General features: G+C 40.8%; 1 non-coding gene across 1 annotated transcript; it reads left to right on the plus strand.

Annotated features, from left to right (window-relative positions):
• Positions 1–619: 619 nt before the first annotated feature.
• On the plus strand, positions 620–918 carry LOC148653204 (signal recognition particle RNA). The gene has a single exon (XR_015924996.1).
• Positions 919–10,702: the final 9,784 nt, after the last annotated feature.

Genomic DNA, 10,702 nt, shown 5'->3' on the forward strand with positions numbered 1-10,702 from the left:
CGGTCGTGGAGAGGTCAGTGTGTCTGCACAATGCATTTCTTCAAAGCCCAGGCTCCCTAAGAGCTGAGAAATGCTGTTAAATTGATCCCATAAGGACAATTGATAAGGATTGATATGATTTAAGTCGTTTAGAGGTGTGATGGAATGAAACTGCAGGCTCTGTGATTGTCCACCAAGTTCTAGGTGGTAGCCTTTTTAAATCTCTTCTGACATGCAGTAGAACTCAATACTGTTGTCTGCCAGTATATTTTGCGAGTACCAGAACGAAATAAAAGTCCTGTGTCACTAGGATATACATACATAACTTTCCACGTAATCGGAAATCAACAGAACCATTTAAATCCGTTGTGATTATTTCGGACATTTTATAATAACCCTTTAGAAGTCAACTAAATGTAGAGAATGTCATATAATTAATGTTGTTATCAGACAATTACCGTTATGTATTATCAAAACACACTTAGTGTTCGTTAAAATATTGCGGAAAATTAAGCTCTTACATTCAAAGTACGTTTAAGTTCAATCTTCCACCGCTAGGCAGCGCTAGGCATTGCATTCTGAAACCTGTGACGTCACGGGTGGCGGCAAGTGAAGAGCTCTACAAGCGCAGCTCTCTCTCGCCGGGCACGGTGGCGCGTGCCTGTAATCCAAGCTACTGGGAGGCTGAGACTGGCGGATCGCTTGAGCTCAGGAGTTCTGAGCTGCAGCGGACTATGCCGATCGGGTGTCCGCACTAAGTTCGGTATCGATATGGTGCTCCTGGGGGAGCCCGGGACCACCAGGTCGCCTAAGGAGGGGTGCACCGGCCCAGGTCGGAAACGGAGCAGGCCAAAGCCCCCGTGCCGCTCAGTAGTGGGATCGCGCCTGTGAATAGACGCTGCAGTGCAGCCTGAGCAATATAGCGGGACTCAGTCTTTTGCTTTCAAAATGTGAAAATAAAACTTTTTTGAGTTTTAGAACACACGCACAGCCTTGTTTTGGGAATAATCGCGTTTTTTTTATTAGAAGTGAATTTCTAAAATCACAGCATTAGATAGTAAAACAATAACACCGGTTAGATTGCTGTTGTTAACCCACTGTACAGCGCGACACAATGTTATATGTGAATAATATTTACCTTACTATGTACAGAATTCCGAGGTACCCGCATTACTAGCGCTTTGCTTGTCTGCCCCCTACTGGACTCATCCTCTTAACATATTTTGTGAAGTGCAGTGCTGAGCAGATCCACAAGGAGACACTGTTGGGCAAGGATGCCGTAGTGAAAAATAACAGAACAGTATAGCTTTTAGATAAATACTTTATTGATCCCGTGAGGGAAATTGCAGTGCAACAGCAGCTTAACACACACAACACAGCCACAGTGTAACGAATTATATAATAATAGTACAATACATACAATCCAATACAAGAGTTACTCACAGTCCGACACACAAGAACAAACTAGTACAGAACAGTACACAGAAAAATCGTATCACACATATGAATATAAATATAGATGTAAATATAGATATAAATATAAATGTATTGCACTGGTCCCTGGCATATATTGCACAAAAAATGGTTGTAAACTAATCTTTTAATTAGAGATTAATTATATTTATTTGAATAAATCCATATTATTCTATTTTTATTTGTTTTGTGAATAGGCAAAGAAAATCCCACGACAGATCAAAGGGGAAATAGGGAATATTAATACTTAAATAGTGCAAGAATTCAAAACAAAATACATGACATAGAAGCTACCACATTAGCAGGCAATTATGATATCACTGGGACCACAGAAACATTGCTAACTGAAAGCTATGGAAAGGAATGTAGCAGATACACACTGTTAGAGGAAGATGGAATAGGAGGAGGAGTAGCACTATACATTGAAGAGGATTCAGATTCAGGAACTAAAACTAGAGCATTCAGGAGTCCCTGAATCTATAATGGTCAGACCAAATATATAGAGTCCAGGATATGCTATAGATCACCAAATGCAAATGTTGAGTATAAATCAACTGTATCTTAAACTGAAGAATTATGTGCAGAGGAAGACATCCTTTTTATGGGACTTGTTAGACAAGGTTAAGAACCTTCTTATCCAGCTAGTTGGAGCAGACAGTAGAGTAAGTGCTCATACTGATGTCTTTTCAAACAACCAAGACAGAGTGAGACACAGGTGAGAGACTCACCAGGGAACTGTAATCATAATATGTTGTGCTTTGAAGCATGTTTTGAAGCTGGACAGAGTGAAGCCCAAATCAAACATTTGCAATTCCAGGAAAGCCTGAAGGGCTGAGGCAGAGAATGCGAGCAGCCGACTGGGACGGGAGAGACATGGAATCAGAGGAGAATGGATGACAACAGACTGAGCAGCAGCAGAAGCTAAGTATCCAAATAGTGCAACAGATTAGGAAAAAATATAGAGGGAAAGAAAACTCTGAGGGTTAAAGCGCAGCAGGATCCAGTTAAAGAAAAGCCGTACAAAGAATTGTAAGTTCAGCTTACAAAAGATGTTGGAAAGGCCAAGAGAGATGGAAAGGAATATTGCAAGGGGGGTCTAAGATATTAAAATGTGCTTGCAGTACTACAACAGCAAAAGGTGAAGCATTAAGGATGAAGCAAAATGTATCAGAGACAACAGTGGTTAAATACTAGACAATGAAAGGGGACTGATGCATTGAAAAGTATTTCACTCAGGCGTTCACTAAGGAAAGAACATACCTGGGGCTGCAAAGACAAGTCCCATATTAAACAGTACCAGCTTAGACGAGACAGAGGAAAGACTCAAGATTATCTCCAGGATGCAGAAGTCATTGACACATACTCGAAGAAGGCTCCACAACTGAAAGGTTGTGTTTCTTTTCTTCTCTTTTCAGCCTGGAATAAACCTTGACTTGTTCCTTTGCAGCCTACGCACGCTGACGCAGCTCCCCACCTGAACTATTAAAGAGGAACTGTTACGTCTGACATTTCATTCATTTCACACTCAACCCATGAAGCATGAAGACTGTACTTTGGTATGCGGGTGCTTTTGTTCAGTATAACCACTAGGTGACTCCACATACTAACAGCCTGAAGGCATGATCTATGAAAAATCAGCCAGTTGTTTGGTTGCAACGAGCTAATTACTAATATCTTGCATTTTATATATATTCATTTTTTATACTTTTTATCCCAAAGGATTTCAAATTGCTTTGCATCTAGAGAGATCCTCCTTCATCAATTGATTGATTAGAATCTAATCCCCCTTCATCAATTGATTGATTAGAATCTAATCCAGATGTTTCTTGACAGATGGTATCTGCTCCAATAGCAAGGCTAGGGAATGTGTTCAAGACTTTTTCATCGCTTCCTCTTGTGTCCCCTGGTCTGTCAGTTATTGTTGATTCTATAGACGTCCACTGAGTTGACTTCAGGGTGGCATGGTGGTGCAGTGCTGGGGCCCTGGGTTCAATTTCTGGGGTGCTGTCTGTGTGGAGTTAGTATCTTCTTACCATGTTCGTGTGGGTTTCCTCTAGGTGCTCTGGTTTCCTCCCACAGTCCAAAAACATACTAGTAGGTTAATTGGCCTCTGGGAAAATTGGCCCTGTTTGCATCTGTCTGCCCTGCGATGGACTGGCACCCTGTGCAGGGTTGCTTGCTAGGATAGGCTCCAGCTCCCCCTTGGCCCAGAATTGGAAGAAGTGCTTAGAAAATGGAAGGATGGTTGACTTTATCGATGACTTTGAGGATACTGAAAACTTTACTTAGTCCCCTTTGAAGTTCATAGCTTAAAAGATTCTGGTCTTTTAGCATGTCAGAGTAGGACTTTTGGTTAAATGTGGGGAGGTATCTTTTCAGTTTTCTCTGCGCAGATACCAGAGTAGCAATATCCTTGTTATAATACATTTATAAATACATATACAAATACATAAATACATATAATACATAGAAAACACATTTTCTAACAGCTTCATTAAAATCAGGATCACAGGGAGCCAGTGGGGTGGGGAATGAGGAGGGCACAATTACACACGATATTCTAAACGTGGTCTTACTAGCTTATTGAACAAGATTAACATCCTCTGATTTAAATTCTACAATTTTAACTGTATTTCATGACTTTTTTAAATTGCTACCACACTTAGCTGCGATCACATTACCTGTGATGGTGAAGACGCTGAAACCCCATTTGGGTTTCTTTCAAATCCTCCTTTATTTACAATAATGCCTCCAAGCTGCAGCGAGTTAAGCTTTAATTTTAGAAAACAAAAACAGTAGTTTTCATCGTCTTTGTCTCCCCAATATCAGTTTTCAGCACAACAGGATTTAAGGGCTTGTGAAGGCCCTTAAGCACTTGTCAAAAGCCACTATGTCTGATTACTTACTCCAATACCAAGAATTGCTTGTATTGCTCTTGTACTTTTCATCTAAAAGGATTACAAACATTGTGGGAAATCCTTCATCAAAGGAGTTGGACACAGTCTTGCGTGGATTCAGTTGTTTTATTGAGCTCAATAATGACATCAACGCGCGTTGGGTCTGCCCTGCAGGACAGACAAACCGCAAGGGTTTCCCAGCTCTTATATACAATATGATCTCAGGAAGATGTTTTGTTTCACCGCTTCATGTGTATTCGTCTTATCCTTTGATATGTAACATGAGTTGACCTAGTGCTGTCCCAAGTCTTGTCCTTTGATGTGTAGCTGTAATTGTTGGAGCTGCTTAAGATATGTTAAAACAGCCAACATATTACACAGTGTTTTTCTACTTCACAAACCACTGCCCACATAGGAGAGAACCCACTTTATCCATCATTGAAGTGCAGCACCGACTTAGGGGACACATGGCAGTTATTCTGTATCAGCAGCAGTACACAGCACATCAGCTGGGAAGTAAGAATTCTCCAAAGAAAGGAACTTCATTCTCCAAAGAAGGAGGAAATTCAAGGAGGTCAGGTCATACATGCCCAAAGCAGACTGGCTTTCATGAAAAGTGCCATAGGATCTTAAAAGACCAGTAGTCAGGACCTTGTCACTGTGCTAGGGAATTAGTTTGGACATTCTGGTTCAGATTGAAGAACGCTGCCATTGCTCCACTTACAGCAGCAGAAACCTGAGTTTCCTCAGAGGTCTCCCATCCCAGTATTGAGCAGGACTGCAGCCAGTCTGTACTGTTCTTGTAAAACGGAAAGCAAAGAAAAAAGCACAAGTATTGCTCTAGAGACCAGACACTTTGTGGCTCTTGTGAGATGTACAGATAAGGGGAATAGACTTAAAAGTGAGTGGATTTATTTCCTTCAGACCATAGCTGTGTCACTGTAGCGTATGTGCTGCTGCACAGCTCTGGTTTGGGTCTTGTCGTGTTTTCCTGCTTTGAAATGTCAGTGGTCGTGAAGGGATTTTTTCAAAGGATCGGCTGATGGCTGGCCCTAAACTTTCCGCTGTGCAGGTAGTGATGTCACACTCTGGTGGTTAAAAGTGGGCGGCACATGTTTTTAACTAATAAACCCTAATTAAGTGGAAAGACACCGGTTAACACAGACTGCAATTGCTCTGCTCTACATTGCATTGTTCAGTGTATAATGATATCGGTGTACAACCATTGAATCATTTTCTTTCTTCATTCATGTGCTAAAGGAATCAGTCTCTTTCTGCAGACCACCTTCATAAATGTTGTATGTGCCTCCAAGAGCCTTACAAAAAAATGGTATTACAAAAAAGACAACATGAAAAGCTTGCCCAGAGAGCTTTTTAGCACTCAAGTCTATACCAATAAATCAAGAAGGTAAATGTCAAACTGAACAGCTATCAATGTTCAGTCTATCAGAAGATGTAAATTCCTCAAGATGAACAGATGGCAATGAGCAATCCTGTGTTTTAGTTTGAGGGGACATCAACATGACATTTCACTAGCATGTTGCAAACATTATAATAAATGTGAAACAAAATACTAACCTGAAATGAAAGATGCTGTCTGCTTTCAAGTGCCCTGCACCAAAAGTGTTAGATTGTAAGGGCATCTCTCCACCCCCTGAGCAATTAACTGTTTTAACCTGTACACTTTCAGAATTACACCATGACACGTGTTTTATTTGTGAACCTTTGTTGCAACGTTTTTCTGGTAAACTGAAGGGGGTGACAGAAAAGGCTGCTGTCTGCGTCCGTAGGGTTATTGTTACACATGTCCTGGATGCAGTTTAAAGTGAAAGGTTAACCTGCACACGGGATTTTTACAGGACGCTATGCACACTGAAAGGAAGTTATTTTGTCTAGGTGCTTCTGGAAGGAAAGCAGCAGATAGGAAGGAAGGAAGTGTTGACAGTGATAGTTTGCTATAAAAATAGAACTACCGTCAATTCAGATCCGTTTGGTTAATGGCGGTGTGGGCTACTCCAGTACGTAACAGCAAGCATGCCAGTGATCAGAACACAGGATTCTTCTTTTTATTTCCTCAGATTCCTCAAGCTGGGGGAGCTGTCTGCTAGCCATTACTAACCGCGGATACTGCCTGCAGTGCACTATTTCTGTTGTAAAAAATCTGCACTTCTTAATAGAGAGTGACAGATAAAACAGAAGAAAGGTTCCAAACAATCATTATTTGGAGGTGGTTTCTAACACTCAAACGGAATTGATCATGACATGTTCAATGTCGTTTTTGTTTCCCGCTGTTCTGCTGTCAGAGGCTTACAGGTTCTCTGGGAGGCTCCGAACAGATCTGGGGATCCTGGAATCTCATGTCAGGAGCCCTCAGGGTTCAGGGGGTCCTGATAAGAGCTCAGCTTCATAACTACAAAGCAAACCTGTACAGCTCATTGCTCTGACATCTCAGCGTTGCACTTTGATGATACCAAAATGAAAAAAAATTGCTACTGGTGAAGGTTACAAAGGCCTTAGCTTTGCCTGCCTTGTCGTTCTGGCAGTTGATGTATCCTCGGAGCCTGGGAATGGCTTTGCAGCTCAGTGATGAAGTGCAAGCCTCACGGTTTGAAGAGATTTGCATAGCTTTTCGGTGTGATTGAGAGAGTGAGCTTTCTGACTCCTACCTACAGACTTAGGAATTTTGGGTGACACATAGTTTTCTCCAGAGAGGGGGAGGGGAGCATAAGCTTTTCTTACGTTTTAGCGTAGATTCCTAGTTAGCATGTTATGTGGGGTTCGTCAAAAATTTGAAACTGAAGACCGTGCGCTTACGGTAATCGATTGTCTTCCAGGTGAAGACCGCAGGAGGTACAGTCGCACGCCTAGCGAAGACACTCATGGGGAGGATTAGGAACTTCAAAACATTTCAACAAACTACGCGTGAGAAGATTCTATTTAAGTGTTTTTGCGGCGTGTTGCGAACATTTCTTTGCACAGAAGCGATATTGAGACACAAAGAATGTACTGTACAAGGGCAGCTAGCCAGCCAGTAAGCACCATCTACGCGGCGACTTTGTTTTCCATTTTAGACGGTATTTGAGCAGACAATTAAAGTCTGTATCTAGAACCCAATTGCTTGCTTGCATCCATTTCATTACCAGTGCTAGATACCCGGGTGTCTCTCCCGTTTAGCTAGAAGCTGTTTTGTGTAGTTCTGGAATAGATGGGATCAGCCACAGTCTCCAGTCGTATTCCTCGAATGTTGCTCAGTGGGTGTGAGAACAGCGTGTGCGGGCGAATGTTTTGGTTAAAACAATGTCTTATTTTTTTTAAAGATCTTTTCTCATGCAAAGGACGGTGCACAGATTCACAGAGTCTTGCATCGTCTTTACCGTGCGTTTTACCTGCGGTTGAGTCCGTGGTAGAGATTTTCCAGAAATGACAAACTCAAAACCATTTTCCATCTATGTCCTCGCCCTTTGTAATAAACACAAACGCGAGTTCCCGTCTTAAAGAAAGGGTTTCAATTTTTTTTTTTTGGTTCCAAAATAAAGTGGGTTTCTCATTCAAAGCGCTTCAGTGCTTGAGTACGTGTTGCATGTGTACAGAAGCACGTGTGCATAAGCGCAGATCTCAGTGGACAGTTTCTGAGCTCGAAATGCATGCGTGCATGACACAAGAAGCTAAGGAACAGATATGAGCGACGCCACTCGGGGTGCATTATATCCACAGTTTTGCAACTGAGCCTACCCAGAGAGAATGCAGCAGGAGAATTTGTTCATGGGACGATGGTCAAAAACCATAATTGCAACCGTCTGATAAAACCTTAGGCTCACAGAATAGCTTTAACTCGGGCAGCAAATGCAGTCGCAGTATAAACAATGGAGGCAGACCAGGCAGCCACAATAAAGCTAACTACAGGACAAGTGCGAGTTGAGGCCTAATCATCGAGCTGTACTGGAGCAAACAAAAGCCAAACTGGTGAATGTTGCATGTTAAGTGAAAGAGAAATTAAATGCATGAAGGTTTTACCTATCCCATGAACACAGAACATGTCTTTATTAAATCCACAATTCTACATGGCAGTTCTCGGTTAAAGAACGTGAGAAAGATGTCAAGTGAGAGCTGGGGCGCTAGTAACATAATGGATGACATTAACATGGCAAGCTTGTTCGAGGAGGCTATGACTCTAGCTCATTCCCTGAAAGATATAAAAAAGTGTGTTTTGCACAAGGGTTTCAGCAAAGATGCTGAACAGCTATTGAAATGACTTGACGTACCCAGTCAGAGCCACACATGAACCAGCATAACTTTGTATCAGATACGAATAATGCTTTTAACATTAAAGCTGTTCACATAAACATTATCTCCATGTTTTCATTCTGATTATTTGTTTCAGTGCCTGAAAAGCAGACATCGCTGCATTGACCTAAAGATCAGACTGTGATACGCAAAAGCCTCCCACTGAAGTTTCCTAGGAACTCTGGTCTAGGGACTTTTTCTGTGAGGGCATCTGAAAAAGAAGCTTGACATACCTCCACTGCGGAACCCTCAGCTACATGGATATTGACGGCAATTCTTCTGTAAACTACCGCAGTGTTTATTAAAACACACATAACACATTAGCTTCAGCTTGTACAAATACTTTCTGGTGGAATAAAGCACATTATATAAAATCGCTGCTGTCCTCCCCCTTTATAATTCAAAGCTCTTTAAAATTCCTTGTCAGAAAGTAGCCAGAAGAACATGTTTTTGTGTGTGGGAGTCCTGTGAAGCAGAATTATTTTTTCTGTTGCACAAGAAAATCATGAGACACAAACAAGACTTGTATACCAATATTATAATAATAATAATAATAATAATAATAATAATAATAATAATAATAATAATAATCAGCTTAAAAGACTTAGTAAAACTTACTTAGACTTCCTTTTTTACCCTCAATATTAGTCTAGTGTATGTTATGGAGGTTCAGTTAATGGCAGTACACTCATTGAGTTTCAATTTATTCCTTAAATAATCTGAAATAGTGATTCATTAACTTTCAGGTCACTCCCTGAGAAAACATGATCATGAAACAGCAGAGTGATTCTGTCATAATTGTCCCTGGTGAAAACTAAAATCCCAGCAAGGGGGTTATAGAGCTTTTATCTGAGAAGTTAAGATGATGACAGGCTACGTTCATGAGGACATACTGTAAAAAAGTATGCCATTTGGCCCATTTAACCTGTTCACTGCTCATAGATAATTGATCTGAGGATTTCCTCTAGCCAATAAAAGAAACAAAGGCATCATCCTCAGCAACAGGGCTGGGGTAGGTTGTTCCATGCTCTTACCACTCTTTGTGCAAAGAAGAGCCTCCTCTTCTCACTTGTCGAAGTGTGCAGTTGCCATTTGTAGCCGGTGATTCATGTATCATTGATGAGTTTGAAGCACTCTACTGGGCAAATTTGTCAGTGCCTTCCGGGATTTGAATTGTCAAAGTCAAATCCTAATCTTCTCTATTTAACATTAAAAGATTGATAAGTGTAGTCTGACAATGTAGGAAGTTCTTTTGATCCCCAGAAAGTATCTGGTTGCTCTTTTGGACAGATTCTGGAGTGACGGTATTTTGTTTTAATGTGGTGAAACAGACTTGTACACAATATTCTTAAATGAGGTATTGTTAATTCACTGTGCAATTTTATCATGTGCTCAATTTATTATACCTATTTTTTATTTTTTTTGTCATTCAGTTTGTCTGTAAGTAAACACTTACTGTAACTCATTTGCATTATATCATTGTTTTGCATCAAAACGTTTCTCTTCATAAAACTCAAACGGAAATCCAAAAGAAATGTTTTACCTACCTATAAGACTAGCATCCTGAAAGACAGTTTAGGAGTTCAACGCACTGCTTTCTGATTAGGAAATAAAGAGATGCGGACACACGGTGTTAGTAAGTATTTTCTTAATGTAGCCCAAGCAGTCTTCCTCCTTAGCAGTTTGTTAAAAGCTTCGTGTCATTTCTTGTAACTGACATGAGGCTTGACTAATGAACTGTAGTCATTTTATTTGATTAAGCATTATGTAAAAATACCGTAAGTAAAAAGCAAGGACTTTTGGTAGTGGAGAGCCCCTTGAGTTTTCCCTCCCCCACATCTTCACATCTGGGATAAGAAACTGCACCTCAAGCCTTGCCCATTGCTAGCAGGTGTTAACGCGACATGTTAGCAATGTGTTACACAAGACAAATCCCCGAAGCCTTAAAAAAAAAAACCTTCAAATGCAAAAAAAGAGACTTCATCTGGTAACAATGAATTTACGGTAGTCTGTTAGGCTAGAGTTGTGTAAAACGCATTATCTTAAGGCACACCTGTGTCTGAAAAAAG

The sequence above is a fragment of the Lepisosteus platostomus genome, chromosome 10 (assembly GCF_059453375.1).
Source record: "Lepisosteus platostomus isolate fLepPlt1 chromosome 10, fLepPlt1.hap1, whole genome shotgun sequence".
Lineage (NCBI taxonomy): Eukaryota > Metazoa > Chordata > Actinopteri > Semionotiformes > Lepisosteidae > Lepisosteus > Lepisosteus platostomus.